General features: G+C 45.0%; 1 protein-coding gene across 4 annotated transcripts in view; it reads left to right on the top strand.

Annotated features, from left to right (window-relative positions):
• The window catches only part of CHST1 (carbohydrate sulfotransferase 1), a 100,751-nt gene that overhangs the window by 67,032 nt on the left and 11,548 nt on the right, over positions 1-22,171 (top strand). Inside the window, exon 1 of one of the 4 annotated variants that reach the window (XM_030199485.1) lies at positions 14,063-14,128. The exons of the other annotated variants lie outside the window; for them this stretch is intronic. The gene's annotated coding sequence lies outside the window, so the exon portion shown is untranslated. Of the gene's footprint in view, positions 1-14,062; positions 14,129-22,171 lie in introns of those variants that run through there. 4 annotated transcript variants of the gene reach the window in all.

The raw sequence follows: 22,171 nt of genomic DNA, 5'->3' as shown, positions 1-22,171 counted from the left end.
AGTAACTGGTTTGTCTAGCATTGCTTGTTGTTGATTAGTCAGTGTGGGAAGCTCACTCTCCCTCAAGTAGTTCTCTATAACCTCTACTGAAGGATTAATCTCCTGTGTATAGAGTGTTCTATAAAAGTCCCCGAATCGCTCATGCACCCGCGAAGAAGTTCGCAACATGTTGCCTCTAGCATCTCGCACCTGCCTAACCGTTCAGTCAACCCTTTGCCTACGCATCCGTATAGCCAGGAGACGGCCCGCTTTGTTTGCGAACTCATAAGACCCCGCCCTGTGCTTCGCCTGTAACATACTGAGATGTTCAGAATAAATAGAGTCCAACAACAGTCGTTCTCTACTCAACTCTTGCCAGACTTGGGAAGACCGATTTGCCTTATGCTGGGCTTCCAAACTATGTATCTTCTCTAAACAGGCCGCTATTTGAGCCTTCCGAGCCTTGGAGCGTCTACTGGCCAATTTCAGGAAGTAGCCTCTGGATACTGCCTTCATGGCATCCCACACTACCTGAAGTGAAGGCCCAGATTCTATGTTAAGATCCAGGTACTCTTTTAGCATGCTTCTATAGCCCTCCACCACCTCTTCCTCTTGCAGCAAACTAACGTTTAGTGTCCACCTCCTATTTTTAATTTCAGCCCTTATATTTGGCAGGGAGACCCAGACTGGAGCATGATCTGAGATTGTTATGTTGCCTATTCCTGCCTCTGGCCCCCTTTCCACTAAGTTGGTGTCTACGAAGATGTAATCTATGCGTGAGTATGAATTGTGCACCGGTGAATAGAAAGTATAGTCCCTCTCAGCCTTATGGGTCAGCCTCCAGAGATCCAGCACTCCTAAAGAAGAAGCCATGGACTCCAATGCCGCGGTCTCTCGTTTCCCCTCCATCTTAGCGACTCCCGTACGGTCCAGCCCGGGATTCATTACTGCGTTAAAATCACCACCCACTATTATTGAGCCTTTAGCAAATGTTACCAAAGAATTCCGTACCCTCTCAAAAAATTCCCTCTGACCACTATTTGGAGCATATATGGATGCAATCGTTAAGTCAGCCTGATCAATTTGTAAGTGAAGAAACAAAAAACGCCCTCCTGGGTCCCTCTTAATGTGTATTACCTGTGCTGCCATCGAGGCGTGCAGCAAGATCGCCACCCCCCTTTTTTTGGACGCTTCTGCGGACGCAAAGTATGCCTCTCATGCTGGCGGCGCAAGTGTGTCTCCTGCAGAAGGACTATGTGTGGCTTAAGCTGCTGCAGCTCCTTAAAAAACTTTTGTCTCTTTTGAGGCATATTCAATCCTTTTACATTATAAGACAATACTTTCAAATCAGCACTCATTTTTGAGGATAATTACAGCACATAATGATATTGAACATCATACATCTTTCTCTGCCCTCACGTACAACCCACCTCCCACCTGCCAGTATTACTTCCTTTAAATAACAAACTGCTGTCCCCCATGATGGTCGTAGTTCCCCCCCCCCTCCCACCTTTCCCTTCCTTCCTGACCTCTTCAGGATAACACCCCCACCAAACAGAGCTATAAGCCCTAGTTGGGAAAAAGGGCCTCCCAGTATACCCCACATGAACCAAACAGCTATACCTGTCCCACTTACCCCGAGTACTTCCCCCCTGTCCGCTTCTGTAATACAGAATCTGTAATCCCCCTAACTCTTTTGCGCTACCCACCCTCTAGAGCCCTTGCCACTTTCATAATAGCACAACATCAAGTAACTTTTTAAAACACTGTAGGCCCCTGAATCAGCACTAACGTCTCACCACTTTAACTGGCGTCTGCAGCCAAGATGAAGAAATAATATTAGAACAAATGAAAACCATAAAGTCATGTCTTGGCTCCCCGATTCTGGGACTTCTGAGGCACTCTATTCCACTTCTGCAATTTTGCTTTGGTTGAAGGAGCCAGGTCTCCCGGAGGCACCGATGCTTGAGTCAGTCCCACCTCATGCAGGAACTTCCACGCCTCCATGAGTTTTCGGAATCGACGCTGTTTTCCACTGAACATAAAACTCAAAGCAAAAGGAAATACCCATCTGTATGAAATCTTTTCTTTTTGCAGGATTGCCAACACTGGTCGCATATCTCGCCGCTGCGCCAGGGTGAACAGCGACAGATCTTGGTAAACAAACACCTTCGCCTCATTGTACTCCAATGGCGAATTTTGGCGCGCTTTTAACCATACTTTCTCTTTGAGCGCATATGATGTGAACTTCACGATTATATCTCTGGGTTTGTTATCTGCTGGCTTCCCAAGCGATCTGTGTGCACGCTCAAACAAAACCTCCTCAGGGTCAAGTTGTTCCCCCAAAATCTTCTCACACAGCAAGCGTGCTATCGTGGGTATGTCTTCCATATTGCCCGTTTCAGGAACTCCTCGGAACCGGAGGTTTTGTCTCCTACCTCGGTTCTCGAGATCGTCTATTTTGTATTGTAACTCCTCCGACTGCTCTGCCAGTTGTAGAAAGCGAGCGTCCATGGCCTCTGCTCTCTCGGCCTGCTCATCTGCACGCTCCTCCAAGGCCTCTACCCTGCCCCCCAGCTCGCGGAGATCAAGGCTAATGGCGTCAACATGTTCGAGAATTTCTACCTTAGATGCCTTGATCTCCGCTCGGATCTCCTCCAAGTATTTAGCCATCTCTTTAGTAAAGCCTGTTTTAGGGGCGGGTCTCCGCGGTTCGGCTTGCGAGGAAGCAGATTCTGATCCCGATGAAGGCCCCGGGGCTGAGGACACGTGGCGCACTCGACTCTTGGCCTGCTTTCGCGCCGAGCATCTCTCGCCGTCGCGCGACTGAGTTGCTGTAGCTTTGCTCATGATATGTCCGGAATCAGTACTTTTCTAAGTGGCTATTCTGATGTAAAGCCAGCTTCGGGTGTCCGCGCTAAGTGCAATTTTATCGCAGGGGAGTGCGGAGCTATGGGCTCAGGCGTCCATTCAGATCCGTGACGTCACCGGAAGCCCCCCCTGCCCTCCTTTTCTAACGAGGAGTTTCCAGAAGCCTATGGGCAGTTGCACCTTCTGGATGTGTGAAGGGCTCTGTTGCAATATCTGCGCATGTCAAATGCCTTCAGGACCTCTGACCATCTTTTTGTTCTTTTGTCAGGTCTGCACAGAGGGTCTCCTGCGTCTAAGGCCACTATAGCCTGTTGGCTCAAAGAAGCTATCTTTTCAGCATATCTGCTATCTGGCCGGCCTCCGCCTGAAGCCTTTAAGGCACATTCCACAAGAGCGATTTCCTCTTCCTGGGCTGAAACTGGAGCACTCTCTCTTCAAGAGATTTGTAGTGCAGCTTCTTGGGCTTCTAAGCTCTCGTTTGCCCAACATTACAGGCTGGATGTGGCTGCCAGGAGAGACGCGCTTTTTGGAGCACAAGTGCTAGCACGTGGTGTGGCTTGTTCCCACCCTATCTAGGGATTGCTTTGATATATCCCACTCGTAATGGATTCATCTGCTTGATGACAAGGAAGGGAAAATTAGGTTCTTACCTTGGTAATTTTCTTTCCTTTAGTCATAGCAGATGAATCCACGAGCCCTCACTCAGTGGTTCATTATGTGATTTATGTTCCTTTTATGTTCAGTTTTTCTTGTAGATATGTTCCCTCATTGGGAGAAGTTGGAAAACAGTCTTCAGGATTTCTGTTCAGTTACAGGAGGATGAGTTCATTCCCTCCAGGAGGATGAGTTCATTCCCTCCTTTGAATTATAGCTCCAGTTTTGGGGCGTTCATCCGCTGTGAGGAAAGTTCATGTTATTATGCTTTGCGGTGTAACACTGCTTTGGAAGCTTCAAATACTAAAGAGGCAGATGGAGCTAGGTGGGCATGAGGCACTATGGTTTTTCAGTGCTCTCTACCTCCCCCTGCTGGTTGATGGACAGAACCCACTCGTAATGGATTAATCTGCTATGACTAAAGGAAAGAAAATTACCAAGGTAAGAAATTAATTTTCCCATAGGAACAACAAACATAGTTTGAAATGTCTATATGTGGATGCCAGGAGCCTAAGAAATAAGATGGGAGAGTTAGAATATATTGCACTAAATGAAAAATTAGATATAATAGGCATCTCTGAGACCTGGTGGAAGGAGGATAACCAGTGGGACACTGTCATACCGGGGTACAAATTATATCATAGTGATAGGGTGGATCAAATTGGTGGAGGGGTAGCTTTGTCCAGCGCCTTCGACATGGTTGATCATGGAAAACTATTACATATCCCAGAGTACTTTGGAATTGGAGGTAACGTTCTCAATTGGTTCAAAGGGTTCCTAACCACACAATCATACCAAGTGACATCAAATTCGATTACATCAACCACATGGACACCTGAATGCGGAGTTCCACAGGGATCCCCCCCCTCTCACCGACCTTATTCAACTTAATGATGATACCCTTGGCCATACTACTATCAAACCAAAACCTCAACCCATACGTATACGCAGATGACATAACGATCTACATCCCATTTAAACAAGATTTAAAGGAAATTTCCAGTGATATCAACCAGAGCCTACATATCATGCATTCATGGGCGGATGCATTTCAGCTGAAACTCAATGCAGAAAAAACCCAATGCCTAATACTCACCTCTCAACATAACACGAACAAATTCACCACCATTAACACACCAAAACTGAATCTTCCAATTTCAGACACCCTAAAAATTCTTGGAGTTACCACTGATCGTCACCTAACACTTGAGAATCACGCGAAAAACACAACTAAGAAGATGTTCCACTCAATGTGGAAATTAAAAAGAGTAAGACCTTTCTTCCCAAGGACCGTCTTCCGTAACCAGGTACAATCAATGGTACTCAGCCATCTAGACTATTGCAATGCACTCTATGTTGGCTGCAAAGAGCAAATAATCAAGAGACTTCAGACAGCCCAGAACACTGCAGCTAGACACTGACAGTTTGAACTTCGTGGGTGTGGCTTGGATGATCTCTTTCAGGGAGAGAAAACTAACAACTTATAGCAGCAGCTTCAGAGAGCATTTTCCATCTCACAGATAGGCTGCAGAGAATACCTTCTCCTGCTTTAGACTTACCCCTCTACCCACCCACCCCTAGAGTGACATGTCTTATATAACCTCCCTATCAACCCACTCATTACTTTACCTCACCCATTTCTATTCTTCTATCACCTTCTCCCACTACTCCAACCAGAGTTACACCTAATCACACTGACCACCCTTCAACATCTTCAGTCCTTCTGTGACTGTTCTTTTGTGCTTGACTGCTTAAATATTTTAAATTTAAATGCTTTACTTTTTGTCTATTAGATTGTAAGCTCTTTGAGCAGGGACTGTCTTTCTTCTGTGTTTGTACAGCGCTGCGTACACTTTGTAGCGCTCTAGAAATGTTAAATAGTAGTGTTAAATAGTATATTCAGTAAAACAAAATATGAAATTACTAAACCCCTACGAGAAAAGCTACACTGGCTCCCACTCAAAGAACGCATCACGTTCAAAATATGTACCCTAGTTCACAAAATCATTCATGGAGATGCCCCAGCCTACATGTCAGACCTGATAGACTTACCACCCAGGAACGCAAAAAAAAAAAAACATCCCGCACATTCCTTAATCTTCACTTCCCTAACTGCAAAGGTCTAAAATACAAACTAACGCATGCATCAACCTTTTCCTACTTGAGCACACAATTCTGGAATGCGCTGCCGCGCAACTTAAAAATGATCTATGAACTAACTAACTTCCGCAAACTACTGAAGACCCATCTCGTTGACAAGGCATACCACAAAGATCAACAAATGTGAACTCCTACACATATATCCAGAACTGCCTTACGATATTTGCTTGTTATATTACTATCATGCTTTATCATTATCATGTCACCCAAGATCTTTTTGCAATACTAAATGTCTATTTTCTTATATATCTCCACTATTCATGATGTATTGTAAGCCACATTGAGCCTGCAAAGAGGTGGGAAAATGTGGGATACAAATGCAAGAAATAAATAAATATTAACAAGAGCTTTGAATCAAATAGATTGAAAATTCTGCAGGAAACAAAACACGTCTTGGAATCACTGTGGATTGAAATTCCATGTGGAAAGGGGAAAAGGATAGTGATAGGAGTGTACTACTGTCCGCCTGGCCAGGATGAACAGACGGATGCAGAAATGTTAAAGGAAATTAGGGACGCAAACATACTGGGCAACACAATAATAATGGGTGATTTCAATTACCCTGATATTGACTGGGTAAATGTAACATCGGGACACGCTAGGGAGGTAAAATTTCTTGATGAAATCAAGGACAGCTTTATGGAGCAGCTGGTACAGGAGCCAACGAGAGAAGGAAAATTCTAGACCTAGTCCTTAGTGGAGCACATGATCTGGTGTGGGAGGTAATGGTGCTGGGGCCGCTTGATAACAGTGATCATAATATGATCGGATTTGATATTAGCTTTGAAGAAAGTATACATAGGAAATCAAATACGTTAGCGTTTAACTTTAAAAAAGGAGACTATGATAAAATGAGAAGAACAGTGAAAAAAAATCTTAGAGGAGCGACTGCGAGGGTCAAAACTTTTCATCAGGCATGGATGCTGTTCAAAAACACCATCCTGGAAGCCCATGCCAAATATATTCCGTGTATTAAAAAAGGAGGACGGAAGACCAAACGACAGTTGGCGTGGTTAAAAAGTGAGGTGAAGGAAGCTATTAGAGCTAAAAGAAAGGAACCGACTGAAAATAATAAGAAATGACATAAAGAATGTCAAGTCAAATGCAAAGCGCTGATAAGGAAGGCTTAAGAGGGACTTCGAAAAAAAAGATTGTGTTGGAGGCAAAAACACATAGTAAAATTTTTTTTAGGTATATTAAAAGCAGGAAGCCGGCAAAAGAATCGGTTGGACCGCTAGATGACCGAGGAGTAAAAGGGGCAATCAGGGAAGACAAAGCCATAGCGGAGAGATTAAATGAATTCTTTGCTTCGGTCTTCACCAAGGAAGATTTGGGAGTGATACCGGTGCCGGAAATGGTATTTGAAGCTGGCGAGTCGGAGAAACTTAATGAATTCTCTGTAAACCTGGAGGATGTAATGGGGCAGTTCTACAAACTGAAGAGTAACAATCCTGGACCGGATGGTATTCATTCCAGAGTACTGATAGAACTGAAAATTGAGCTTGCAGAGCTATTGTTAGAAATATGTAATTTATCCTTAAAATCGAGTGTGGTACCGGAAGACTGGAGGGTGGCTAATGTAACGCCGATTTTTAACAAAGGTTCCAGAGCAGATCCGGGAAATTATAGATCGGTGAGTCTGACGTCGGTGCCGGGCAAAATGGTAGAGACTATTATTAAGAACAAAATTACAGAGCATATTCAAAAGCATGGATTAATGAGACAAAGTCAACATGGATTTAGTGAAGGGAAATCTTGCTTCACCAATCTACTACATTTCTTTGAAGGGGTGAACAAACATGTGGATAAAGGTGAGCCGGTTGATATTGTGTATCTGGATTTTCAGAAGATGTTTGACAAAGTACCTCATGAAAGACTCCAGAGGAAATTGGAGAGTCATGGGATTAGAAGATAGTGTTCTATTGTGGATTAAAAACTGGTTAAAAGATAGAAAACAGAGAGTAGGGTTAAATGGTTAGTATTCTCAATGGAGAAGGGTAGTTAGTGGGGTTCCCCAGGGGTCTGTGCTGGGACCGCTGCTTTTTAACATATTTATAAATGACCTAGAGATGGGAGTAACTAGTGAGGTAATTAAATTTGCTGGTGACACAAAGTTATTCAAAGCGTTAAATCGCTGGAGGATTGTGAAAAATTACAAGAGGACCTTACGAAACTGGGAGACTGGGCATCTAAGTGGCTGATGACGTTTAATGTGAGCAAGTGCAAAGTGATGCATGTGGGAAAGAGGAACCCGAATTATAGCTACGTCATGCAAGAATATTGTGTTCAATTCTGCTCGCCGTATCTCAAAAAAGATATAGTAAATTAGAAAATGTGCAGAGAAGGGCGACGAAAATGATAAAGGGGATGGGACGACTTCCGTATGAGGAAAGGCTAAAGTGGCTAGGGCTCTTCAGCTTGGAGAAAAGCCGGCTAAGGGGAGATATGATAGAGGTCTATAAAATAATGAGTGGAGTTGAACGGGTAGATGTGAAGCGTCTGTTCACGCTTTCCAAAAATACTAGGACTAGGGGGCATGCGATGAAGCTAAATTTAAAACGAATCGGAGAAAACTTTTCTTCACTCAACGTGTAATTAAACTCTGGAATTCGTTGCCAGAGAATGTGGTAAAGGTGGTTAGCTTAGTGGAGTTTAAAAAAGGTTTTGACGGCTTCGTAAAGAAAAAGTCCATAGACCGTTATTAAATGGATGTGGGGAAAATCCACTATTTCTGGGATAAGCAGTATAAAATGTTTTGGACTTTTTTTTGGATCTTGCCAGGTATTTGTGATCTGGATTGGCCACTGTTGTAAATAGGATGCTGGGCTTGATGGACCTTTGGTCTTTCCCAGTATGGCAATACTTATGTACTTATGACAGATAAGGAGCTTATAGAGGTCAGACCCTCTGCCTGTGAAAGGACAGGTTTTTTTTGTGTGTGTGTTAATAGGATAGAATAAAAAGGGGGTGAAATAGAATAAATGTGTCAATAGTTTATCAGGAGGTGGAAAATGTGGGGTACAAATGTAACAAATAAATAAATAAGATATTAAGAGATATTTTTCCACATCACTTGAGGTAATGGAGGACGTGGTGACCTGCCCAAAATCACAAGGAGCAGCAGTATATTTGAATCTTGGCTTCCTTGGTTCTGAGCCTGCGGCTCTAACCAGTAAACAAATCCTTCAGTCCATGTATATGTGCTTTGAATGCACATGTGCACTTTCGTGTATCGGTTGCTTTTTTTAAAAAACATTTATTTATTTTATGATAAGTGTAAAAACTTAAGACTCTGTTAACTTATTTTGTTTGTTCTTTATGTTAAAATGAGAAGCTTTGACAGAATTGGGAGTATTTAGTACAGGTGATGTGTGTGAGAGAGAGAGAAGTGTTGTCCTTTTTCCCCCCAAGTGTGGGGGCCAGAGGACTTCATATTTCAGAAGCTTCATCAACCCATGCAATTGGTAGGGGGCTGTGCTCCCTGGGGCTTCCCTAGGAAGGAAGGAGAGGTTGTTTTCCCTTCAGTATGGAGAGAAGGGAGGAGGTGTATAAAATAATGAGTGGAGTGGAACAGGTGGACGTGAAGCGTCTGTTCACGCTTTCCAAAAATACTAGGACTAGGGGGCATGCGATGAAACTACAGTGTAGTAAATTTAAAACAAATCGGAGAAAATTTTTCTTCACCCAACGCGTAATTAAACTCTGGAATTCGTTGCCGGAGAACGTGGTGAAGGCGGTTAGCTTAGCAGAGTTTAAAAAGGGGTTAGATGGTTTCCTAAAGAACAAGTCCATAAACCGCTACTAAATGGACTTGGGAAAAATCCACAATTCCAGGAATAACATGTATAGAATGTTTGTACGTTTGGGAAGCTCGCCAGGTGCCCTTGGCCTGGATTGGCCGCTGTCGTGGACAGGATGCTGGGCTCGATGGACCCTTGGTCTTTTCCCAGTGTGGCCTCCGCTCTAGGTGCCCAGCGCTCCCACCAGGTGCTGTGGAGGACTTGCAGCCCTTCTGCATTTCCTCACAGCTGTATCCGGGGTGACTCCAGTTCCACCCCGATCTTCCCAGGGCCTTCTCTCCAAGTGCACAGAGTTTCCAGGTGCTTTTTGGCTAGGATCAGGCGACCCTCAGGGGGAGGAATGCTGGCTTCGGCCTAACCCCTGGTAAGCCTTTCCTCAGCTGAGAGGTGCCCACCTCTACCACCGGCTGCCTTTCAGGTGCTGTGGAGGACTTGCAGCTCATCTGCATATCCTTACAGCCTTCTCCGGGGTGACACCCAGGTCCACCCCGATCCACTCAGGGCCTCCGCTCTAGGTGCCCAGTGCCTAACGGCGCGCGGGGCATTTTTCTCTTTGTATCTAATCTTTTTCCAGTTGCTAAAGTACCTTAATCGTTTATGGCCCCTATTCACATTCTCTTCCTAGCTCTGCCCCTTCCTAATCTTTTCCCTCACCCCCTACCTCTCTCCGCTACAGGAACTCACTTCCCATCCATTGACTTCATCACCTCACCTTCTCTCCTACCCTCTTCCTCCCTCTTGGCTTTTAATCTCCGTCTCTTTCTTCCCTCCATTTTGCCTTCCCCATTCCACCTAAATACCTCTCGCCTTCGACGCCTTCGTGGCCACACCTCTCCTACTCTCCTCCGCTCTCTTTTACTCCTTCTCTTACTCTCAGCTGGTGACATCAATCCCAATCCTGGCCCTCCTCACCAACTATTATCCAAACTCTACAGATCTCACCATGACCTCTCCAACCTCATCTCTATTCCTCTACTCCCCTCCTCTTCTCTGCCCTTCTCTTGCGCCCTATGGAATGCCCGCTCTATCTGTAACAAACTCCCCTATATCCAGGACCTCTTTATCTCGCGTCACCTCCATCTGCTCGCCATAACAGAAACCTGGCTCTGCCCTGATGACTCTGCTTCAGTCGCAGCCCTGTGCCATGGCGGTTATCTATTTTCACATACTCCTCGCCCTGCTGGCCGTGGGGGCGGTGTTGGACTACTTCTCTCTCCCTCCTCCAGATTTCAACCCCTTCTTCCACCTTAATCTCACTGTTTTTCCTCCTTTGAAGTCCACTCTATCCGCCTTTTCTCTCCTCTGCCTCTTCGAATAGCGGTCATTTATCGTCCCCCTGATAAGTCCCTTTCATCCTTTCTCAGTGACTTTGACTCCTGGCTTGCCTTCTTCCATGATCCTTCCTCCCCCTCTCTCATCCTTGGTGACTTTAATATTCCTGCTAATGATCCTTCCAACTCTTATATTTCCAAGTTACTCGCTTTAACGTCGTCCTTTAATCTCCAACTATGCTCCACCTCCCCCACTCATCAAAATGGTCACTGTCTTGATCTCATCTTCTCCTCCAACTGTTCACCTTCTAGTTTCCTTGCCTCTGATCATCCCTCCTCTGATCACCATCTTATAACTTTCACACCTAAATCTCCTCCCTCCCAGTCCCGTCCTATCCTATCTAATTTATCTAGGAATCTTCACGATATTGACCCTTCATCTCTATCCTCCCATGTTTCAAACCTCCTCTCTACTGTGGCACCATCCACGTCTGTCAACGAGGCTGTTTCTTCTTACAACAATACTCTATCCTCTGCCTTAGACACTCTTGCACCTTTGATGACCCGCCCTGTAAGGCGTACAAAACCCCAACCTTGGCTGACTTCTAATATCCGCTACCTACGTTCCTGTACCCGCTCCGCCGAAGGCCTCTGGCGGAAATCTCGGGCCCTTGCTGATTTCTTACACTTTAAGTTCATGCTGACCTCCTTCCAATCTGCTCTTTTACGTGCCAAACAGGATTATTATATCCAACTGACCAACTCTCTTGGCTCTAATCCTCGACTTCTCTTCACCACATTGAACTCTCTCCTCAAGGTGCCCCCTCCCCCAACTCCCCCTTCATTATCTCCTCAGACCCTTGCTGAATTCTTTCACAACAAGGTTCAAAAGATAAACCTTGCTTTCTCTACCTCACCAGCTCTCCCTCCACTAGTCCGTTCCCCTCTCTCTCCTTCCCCTCATTCCCTTTCCTCCTTTCCTGAAGTTACTATTGAGGAAACTACACTTCTCCTTTCTTCCTCAAAATGTACCACCTGTTCCTCTGATCCCATTCCCACCCACCTTCTTAATGCCATCTCTCCTACTCTTATTCCTTTTATCTGTCACATTCTCAACCTCTCACTTTCCACTGCGACTGTCCCTGCTGCCTTTAAACATGCTGTGGTCACACCTCTCCTTAAGAAGCCTTCACTTGACCCTACTTGTCCCTCTAATTACCGACCAATCTCCCTCCTTCCTTTTCTCTCCAAATTACTTGAGCGTGCTGTTCACCGCCGCTGCCTTGATTTTCTCTCCTCACATGCTATTCTTGACCCATTACAATCTGGTTTTCGCCCTCTCCACTCAACCGAAACTGCGCTTACTAAAGTCTCCAATGACCTATTACTGGCTAAATCCAGAGGTCAATATTCCATCCTCATTCTTCTTGATCTTTCCGCTGCTTTTGACACTGTTGATCACAGCATACTTCTCGATACCCTGTCCTCACTTGGATTCCAGGGCTCTGTCCTTTCCTGGTTCTCTTCCTACCTCTCCCTCCGCACCTTTAGTGTTCACTCTGGTGGATCCTCTTCTACTTCTATCCCTCTGCCTGTCGGCGTACCTCAGGGTTCTGTTCTTGGTCCCCTCCTCTTTTCTATCTACACTTCTTCCCTTGGTTCATTAATCTCATCCCATGGCTTTTCCTACCATCTCTATGCTGATGACTCCCAAATCTACCTTTCTACCCCTGATATCTCACCTTGCATCCAAACCAAAGTTTCAGCGTGCTTGTCTGACATTGCTGCCTGGATATCTCAACACCACCTGAAATTAAATATGACCAAAACCGAGCTTCTCATTTTCCCCCCCAAACCCACCTCCCCGCTCCCCCCGTTTTCTATTTCTGTTGATGGCTCTCTCATTCTCCCTGTCTCCTCAGCTCGAAACCTTGGGGTCATCTTTGACTCTTCTCTCTCCTTCTCTGCTCATATCCAGCAGACCGCCAAGACCTGTCGTTTCTTTCTTTACAACATCCGTAAAATCCGCCCCTTTCTTTCCGAGCACTCTACCAAAACTCTCGTCCACACCCTTGTCACCTCTCGTTTAGACTACTGCAATCTGCTTCTTGCTGGCCTCCCACTTAGTCACCTCTCCCCTCTCCAGTCGGTTCAAAACTCTGCTGCCCGTCTCATCTTCCGCCAGGGTCGCTTTACTCATACTACCCCTCTCCTCAAGACCCTTCACTGGCTCCCTATCCGTTTTCGCATCCTGTTCAAACTTCTTCTACTAACCTATAAATGTATTCACTCTGCTGCTCCCCAGTATCTCTCCACACTCGTCCTTCCCTACATCCCTTCCCGTGCACTCCGCTCCATGGATAAATCCTTCTTATCTGTTCCCTTCTCCACTACTGCCAACTCCAGACTTCGCGCCTTCTGTCTCGCTGCACCCTACGCCTGGAATAAACTTCCTGAGCCCCTTCGTCTTGCCCCATCCTTGGCCACCTTTAAATCTAGACTGAAATCCCACCTCTTTAACATTGCTTTTGACTCGTAACCACTTGTAACCACTCGCCTCCACCTACCCTCCTCTCTTCCTTCCCGTTCACATTAATTGATTTGATTTGCTTACTTTATTTATTTTTTGTCTATTAGATTGTAAGCTCTTTGAGCAGGGACTGTCTTTCTTCTATGTTTGTGCAGCGCTGCGTATGCCTTGTAGCGCTATAGAAATGCTAAATAGTAGTAAATAGTAGTAGTAGTACTTATGAGTGTTCAGGTGTACAGGAATCCTGTCCAGTCTGAAGGAGGAAATAGGCCTGCTGGTTTCTGATTCTGTTTATTGAATTGTATTGAATACTTTTTACTGAGGTTTGAAACAGGCCTCTTGTAAATTCTTTAGTGCTTTTCTTTACAATACCTTTTTAGCTAATGTAAAACTCTCAGATGTGCTTAGTCAGAGAGAGAGCATACCTTGATCTATCTCCTCCTGTCTGTGTGTCTCTGACATCATTGAAAGGAGGTACTATCCTGTTTCATAACTAACCATACCTTACTAATTTTGGAATTAACATAATAAATAGCACAGCAAACTGACTGGCCCATCCAGTTGCCCATTAATGTAAATGAAACTCGGTGATGATTAAATGATGATTTCAAGAGTGATAGTCTAGAAAAGATGATGTTGATCAGGCAGGGAAAGCTGATGTATAATAACTGAGTCAAACAGAATGTTAGGTGTGCCCTTTGGGGAGAGGGAATGTAGCAGAAATAAAGCAACCAGAAACTCTGTCTCAGAGATTGAGCTTCAGAGCCCAGATATCCACTTCAGGAGGTGACTGAGAGCTCCTGGCTGTTTACTTTGGGGGAACTGTAATGTGTACCCTGTGATGCTCGAGTGTACTGAATATTGTATGTATATATACATGTGTGTGTGTGTGTGTTGGGGGGGGGGAGAGGGACAGAAGTTGGATATCACTGATGGAAAGGTCATTTTGTACACAAAATGAAAGCCTATGCACTATATGGAGTCTGTACCTGTACATATCAATGTGTTGTGAAACACACTAATGCCAAAGCCCAAACTGCCTATAAGAGACCATCAGGAAGTTTGGAGGGGACAGAACATGACAGGCTTTGAGCTTGAATGGATGCTGAAGGCTCCACGCTGGACATGGGACTTTTAAGTGCTTCAGCCTGGACAGAGGAGACATAGCAGCAAATGGGAAGAGTGAAATAGGATCAGAAGGGGAAAAGAAAGTGGGGTAGATGTGAATTGCTTATTTACTTTTTCCAAAAATACTAGGACTAGGGGGCATGCAATGAAGCTACAAAGTAGTAAATTTAAAACAAATTGGAGAAAATATTTTTTCACTCAATGTGTAATTAAACTCTGGAATTCATTGCCAGAGAATGTAGTAAAAGCAGTTAGCTTAGGGGGGGGGGGGGGGGGGGGGGGGGGGGGTTAAAAAAAGGTTTGGATAGCTTCCTAAAAAAAAAACCCCAACTCCATAAGCCATTATTAAAATGGACTTGGGGAAATCCACTGTTTATTTCTAGGATAAGCAGCATAAAATGTATGTTTTGGGATCTTGCTAGGTACTTGTGACCTGGTTTGGCCACTGTTGGAAACAGGATGCTGGGCTTGATGGATCTTCAGTCTCTCCCAGTATGGCCATGCTTATGTTCGTATGCTAAATGGAAAGATGATCCTGGAAATGAGGGAGGGGTTTAGAGAAAGGAAAAGCAGATGCTGAACACCTAGGAGAGGGTAGGGAGGAGTGGCCTAGTGGTTAGGGTGGTGGACTTTGGTCCTGGGGAACTGAGGAACTGAGTTTAATTCCCACTTCAGGCACAGGCAGCTCCTTGTGATTCTGGGCAAGTCACTTAACCCTTTATTGCCCCATGTAAGCCGCATTGAGCCTGCTATGCTGCCATGAGTGGGAAAGCATGGGGTACAAATATAACAAAAAAAAAAAAGGAAGGGCACATGCTGGGCTGTTTGGGGCAGGGGAGGAGGGGCAGGTGTTGAGCTGCTCTGGGGGAGTGGGCATGGCTGAAAGTTGCCTAGGACATCAGATATGTTTGTGCCAGGCCTGGCCTGTCTTTAACAACAGCAGCAACAACAAAGCTTATTTAGATGTACTGAACTGCACTAATTACAGACCTTTTTCTAATTGCCTATTTTTGGCTAAATTGATTGAGTGGATGGTTGTGTGTTGGATTTCTTTTTATTAAGATTATAACAGGTTGACTCGGAGGCAATCTGGGTTTCATCCCAGTAAAAGGACTGAAATGGTGCTCCTGATGGCTCATGATGAGGTCTAATGCCATTTAGATGGTGGTAAAGAGGTTCTGCATAGTGTTGGATTTACCCTCCACATTCGATCTTGTTGATTATTCAGTTTTGTCTGAGCACTGTTAATTGGGGTTGAGGGGGATGGTGTTTCTCAGGTATCTCCTCTGTCACCTTGTTTAATATATTCTTGCAACAGATTTTTTTCCCCTTTAAGGTAAGATATTTATTTATTTTATTTATTAGGATTTATATACCGCCTTTTTAAAGGAATTCACTCAAGGCAGTGTACCGTAAGAATAGGTCAAACATGAGCAATAGGCAATTACAGCAGTAAAAATATTCAACTAACAATACAAAGTATGGCATGGTATACTACTTACAACATCAGCACGATACATAATGGAACATTATAATTGATAATGAAGGGTAAGGCACAGTTGTAACATAGATGGGTAAGAAAGTAGGAAGAGTTAGAAAGTAAGGTGATTGATTTGAAGAAGTTGCACATGAGGTCAGAGAGATGGTTAAATATTATCTCAGCTAGGGTAGGAGTGGATAAACATATCCTTCTGCAGTATGTGCAGCCTGAGTCACTCCTTATGTGTGTGTGAGACTAACAAGTTAGTTACTTCTTCCATTAAAGGCCTGGTTGAAGAGCAGTCTATTTCTGAACTGAATAGGGGCTGTGTAGGCTTGCAGAATAGTTGGTCAAAAATAAACTTGTTGAATACTCAAAAGACAGGCTCGGTAACCTCTTTTCCTACAGTAGATTTTGAGATAGAAAGGGTGGAGGTGTCTCTCTGTGTTAAAAATCTGGGAGTGGTTGTAAACTTAGATTGGCTCTTGGAAAAGCAGGTTTCTCGTATTGTTACTGCTGCATATTTTAAACTTCATTACGTGAGAAATTTGTAATCATGTTTGGATCCTGGTTCATTCCACTCTGTAGTTCAAGCGTTCATGTTGCTGTTTGTGGATTATTGTAGTGGTCTCTTAGTGGGCCTGCCAGGAAAACTAGCGCACAGGATGCAAGTTACGTAAATTGTGATGGCAAGGATGATTGCAGAGTAACCATGATGGGTACTTGTGCCCCCTTCCCTCCCCATGATGCCATTTGCATTGGCTTCCAGTTTGTGGCTAGGACAAAATTTAAGATTTTGATAGTTGTCTTTTGAGTAATGAGATGGGTCCACAGTGTTTGAGGGAAAGAAGGTTGTCTTGGTATGAACATGTTTGCCAACTATGGTCTTGTCAGGGGGCCTTTCCTATCTACTGTATACCTACTGTGGAATATATTGCTAAAAATGTATTTGTTAAGACAGAAGTACTATGGAATAAGTTGCTAGATGACATTATACAGAAGCCCTAATTATTTTGCAATTTTAAAAATTGCTTAAGCCATTTTTATTTTCTTTATTGCTGGTGGGTGGCCTTTTTGTTAGGGATTGTAGTCTATAAATGCATTTATTTATTTATTCATTCTTATGTCCCACAATTATCCCAAAACAGGTTTTGGTTCAATTTATAATTTTCAATTAGTATATGCTACATTTTTGTATTTACCATTACATTACAATCATTACATTGCCATCATTGTATAACATAGAAATGATAAATAGTAGTAGTAGTAGTAGTACATTGTGTCGGACATTTGTGTCATATGTGGTAACCACAGTGGTGTAGCAAGTGCGGGGCGGTGGGGGCGGTCCGCCCCGAGTGTCATCGGGTGGGGTGGTGCTCCGCTCCTGCTGCTCCGCCTTAAAAAATTTTTTTTCCGAAGTGCCGGAGAGTGGCAGGCAGCGCGCCTCGCGTCTGCCCTGCTAGTAAAGAAGATCTCGCTGACGTCATCGCCCTTCCCACATTGAGTCCCGCCCCCCTCTGAGGCAACTTCCTATTACCGCGAGGGCGGGCGGGACTCAGTGTGGGAAGGACGACGACGTCAACAAGATCTTCTTTACTAGCAGGGCAGACGCGAGGCGCGCTGCCTGCCACTCTCCGGCGATTTGAAAAATTTTTTTTAAAGGCAGGACAGGGTAGGATCTCAGCTGTCGGGGGAGGGGGGACCCAGAGGAGAGAAGGGGATTGGGGAGGGGTGGGGAGCTCAGAGGGGTGCTTGAAGGGGATTGGGGAGAGGTGGGGGAGCTCAGAGGGGTGCTTGAAGGGGATTCGGGAGGGGTGGGGGAGCTCAGAGGGGTGCTTGAAGGGGATTAGGGAGGGTGGGAGAGCATCAAGGAGGGGAGAAGGGGATTGGGGAGGGGTGGGGGAGCTCAGAGGGGTGCTTGAAGGGGATTGGGGAGGGGTGGGGGAGCTCAGAGGGGTGCTTGAAGGGGATTGGGGAGGGGTGGGGGAGCTCAGAGGGGTGCTTGAAGGGGATTAGGGAGGGTGGGAGAGCATCAAGGAGGGGAGAAGGGGATTAGGGAGGGTGGGGGAGCTCAGAGAGGGGAGAAGGGGATTAGGGAGGGTGGGGGAGCTCAGAGGGTTGCTTAAAGGGGATTAGGGAGGGTGGGGAGCTCAGAGAGGGGAGAAGGGGATTGGGGAGGGTGGGGGAGCTCAGAGGGGTGCTTAAAGGGGATTAGGGAGGGTGGGAGAGCATCATGGAGGGGAGAAGGGGATTGGGGAGGGGTGGGGGAGCTCAGAGGGGTGCTTAAAGGGGATTAGGGAGGGTGGGGGAGCTCAGATGGCTGCTCAGAGAGGGGAGGGGAGTGCTCAGATGGGCGAAGGGGTCTGAAGCTGGAACTGGGGTCTGACAAGGGGGCAGGAGGGAAAATGGGTCCATGCAGGAGGGAAAATGGGTCCATGCCTGGGGCAGGTGAGAGAATGGGTCTGGGGCTGAAAAGGGGGGATGCAAGGCATGTGGTGGATGAAGGGGGCTGAAACTGTGGGGACTAGGGGCTTTAAAGGGGACAGGGAGAACTGGCTGGGGCTGAAGCTCGGGACTGATGAGAGAAAAGGGCTGGGGTTGAAACTAGGGGCTGAAAAGAGGACAGGGAGAAGTGGCTGGGGGCTGAAGATCGGGACTGATGGGAGAAAAGGGCTGGGGACTGGTGGGATAGTGGGGCTGAAAAGGGGGGCATGTGGGAGATGTGGACTTGGGCTGGAACTAGGGGCAGGTGGAATAAGGGGGCTGGAACTGGGGGCTGAAAAGAGGGGGCAGAGAGAGAGGGGATAGAAGGGGGGAGCGTGAGGGAGGGCAGACCCTGGATGGATGGTAGAGGGAGGGCAGACGGATTGAAGGGGCAGAGAGAAAGGGCAGATGGTGGGTGGAAGGGGAGAGAGAAAGAGGGCAGACTGGGGCAAATGGTGGATGGAAGGGGCAGAGATAGAGGGCAGATGTTGATGGAAGGGGGAGAGAGAGATGGCAGACTGGGGCAGATGGTGCATGGAAGGGGCAGACGTGGCTGGAAGGGAGAGAGGGCAGACAGTGGATGGAAGGGGCAGAGAGAGAGGGCAGACACTGGATGGAAGGGGCAGAGAGAGAGGGCAGACACTGGATGGCAGAGAGAGAGCGAAGACGGATGCTGGTAGAAGGAAGACAGTGAAAAGATGAGGAAAGCAGAAACCAGAGACAACGAACTGTAAATATATATTTTTATTTTTTTGCTTTAGGATAAAGTAGTATTGTAGCTGTGTTAATAAATGTTTATAATAGAACATGTAAATAAGGTAATCTTTTTATTGGACTAATTTTAATACATTTTACTTTCGGAGAACAAAACCCCCTTCCTCAGGTCAGGATAGGACACTGTAACAGTACTATACTGAATTGACCTGAGGAAGGAGGTTTTGGCCTCTGAAAACTAAATGTATTAGTCCAATAAAATGATATTATTTGTTTTATTTCTATTTGTTAATTTGTAAAGTGGTGATTGGTATTTGTTAGTTTTTTTCAAATTTACATCTGCTGTCTTTATATTTTGCACAGTACTAGAGAACATTTTCTGTTTCTGTGGTGTTGCATTGTATGCAGAGTCTGGCATCGGGGGTTCAGTTTAATTTTTGTCTAAATAGAAAGTTTATGATTACTTATTCTATAGTGGATTAGGGTGTATCTGTATTTGTGAAAAAGACATGGCTTTCGGTTGGCATTGACTGTGCAAGATCGACGATCTGTACTAATCTATCTGTCTTCGTTTTACAATAGGTGAATTGATGTTCTAGTGCTCACTGTAGTGTTTAAGATGCTTTCCTTTTCCTTGTGTGACTCGTACAAATTACTGCTTATGGTATGGTAGAATTGCTCTATAGGTCCTGAGTGTTTTGTATTCTCGGTATGCCTAGTACTGGATTTCGGGGGGGGGGGGGGGGGGGGTTAAAAAATGACCGGCCCCGGGTGTCAACTACCCTAGCTACGCCACTGGGTAACCATAATATTTCTGGAAGAGGTAGGTTTTTAGGCCTTTCCTGAACTGATGGTACTTGGCGATGCATCTTATTTCCTTGGGAATCAAGTTCCACCATTTAGAACCCAGATAGCTGAATCCAGCCGTGTAGATGTTTTTGTATTTTATGTTTGTGCAGTTGGGCAGATAGAGTAATAAATATCCTCTGGTCTCTGGACTTGCATTTCTCGGCGCTAGTTTGATCAAGTCTAGCATGTAATCAGGAGACATGCGGAACAGTATCTTGGAAATGAGTGCTGGTTTTGAAAAACAGTCTGGCCTTGATTGGGAGCCAATGTAGCGTGGCAAGCATTGGAGTTGCTTTCATATTTTGATTTTTTGAATATCAGTCATGCTGCTGTATTTTGTATGGTTTGTAGCGATTTTAGTATGTTTTCTGTACATATTTTCCAATAAAATTCAGAATATAGAATGAGCAGATCAGAGCACAGGCATTTCATTTCTGTTTAATATAGTAAAGACAAAGGGAAGTTGCCTCACTTGTTCTAATTTTATCTTTTTTTCCTTCAGGAGATTTTGTTGTGGAAAACTTCTGAAAGCTCCTCCCACTCATTCACACCCACCAATAGGAGGCTTTGTAAACTGGAGGATGCTGCCATGCCGAGCATTATTAGAAATCACTTTCTCTCACCATATAGGCATTGCACAGATCCACACAAAACGTAAATTATAGCAAAAACAGCTGAGGAGTCAATTTATGGAAAGATAACTCTGAAAATAAGATTACCAAAATAAGGGTGATGTTTTCTGTTTGAAGGCAGTAGGCTGGATTTCACCCATATATATGGGAAAGACAATTTGGATTAAGTTTGCACCTTTTTGCAGTATTAGCTCAAGGTGAATTACATTAGGTACATTATGAGGCATATTTTCAAAGCACTTTGGGAGGCTAAGTTCCATAGGTTTCTATGGAACTTTGGGAGGCTAAGTGCTTTGAAAATATGCCTCTAAGTATTGTTGTGTACCCAGAAGGCTTACAATCTAAGGGACCCTTTTCACTAAGCTATGGTAAGCACTAGTACATGCTTACTAGTAAAAAGTCTTACCGTAGGATACACTCAGGCATCCTGCAGTAAAGGAGTCTTACTAAGGTACGCTAGTGTTTTTAGTGCGCGCTAAAGATTAGGACATGCTTAAATGCTAGAGGTGCCCATAGGAATATATGGGTGTCTCTAGTGTTTAGCACAACCTAATTATTAGCGCGCACTAAAAATGCTAGCACGCCTTAGAAAACGACCCCCTAAGTTCCTAACCTTTGTGTGCAAATCGGTGCATCTACATTACCACACGCTAACTAATTAGCACAGAATTAGCATGTGAACCCTTACTGCCTACAAAATAGGCATTGGTAAGTTCTCACTATTTTTTTTTTTAATGGCCGTGCGCTAAAGGCAACACTAGAGCATGGCCATTAATAGTGAAAATGGAAAATCGACCATTTTCCAGCTGTGATAAAAATGGCCTAACCCCCCCCCCCCCCCCCCCCCCCCCCGCGTAAGGGTGTGCTAAGGCCACTTTTCTACCGTAGGTTAGTAAAAAGAGCCCCTAGTTTATACTTGAGGCACTGAAACCTTAAGTGAATTGCCCAAAATCACAAGGAGGGACAGTAGGATTTGAACCTAGTTTCTGTGATTTTCCATCTGGGCTGTATCTATTAGGCAGTCACTCTGTTTGTGAAATGAGAGAAGATGTAAATCTGAAAGGCCCTGCATTAGCTGCTGGTTTCAGTCCACTGCCAGTTTAAGGCAATTATGCAGATTTTTGCTGAGAGAAAAGGCTTCAGTTTATCTGCAAAAACTGTGTTACAAGCTATGTGCCAGCATTGCCCTTTCCTCATTTCAAAAAAAACAGATTGATCATTCCTTCCAAGCTGGGCATCACTAGCCTAAGATCAGGCTCCAGAAATGATATAGAGAGAGACAAAGTGTTTTTTTGTAAACATATTTCATTAAATTGAGTGGACAAAAATAGCTGTATGAAACCTCTCTAGAAAAGGCCAATATGTCATCAGCTGTATGAATGAGTTCTCTGTTTAGATTCATGTGGGAAATGATGTCACTAGGTGAGTCTGGACCTGGCTTGGTTTTACTCTTATTGCACTCAGGGACCTGTAGTTCCAAGGTCTTATGAGACATAATCCTCCAGATCTGTACCTCTCGGACCAGAAGTTATGTAGTGATTTTGGCAGCAGGGTTGGGGAACTTTAGGGTTTATGTATATCCAGAGGCGTAGCCAGGTTTTGATCTCAGGGGGAGCAGA

This window comes from Microcaecilia unicolor, chromosome 4, assembly GCF_901765095.1.
Source record: "Microcaecilia unicolor chromosome 4, aMicUni1.1, whole genome shotgun sequence".
NCBI classification, from domain to species: Eukaryota; Metazoa; Chordata; class Amphibia; order Gymnophiona; family Siphonopidae; genus Microcaecilia; species Microcaecilia unicolor.
This window is presented reverse-complemented; position numbering and strand designations above follow the sequence as displayed.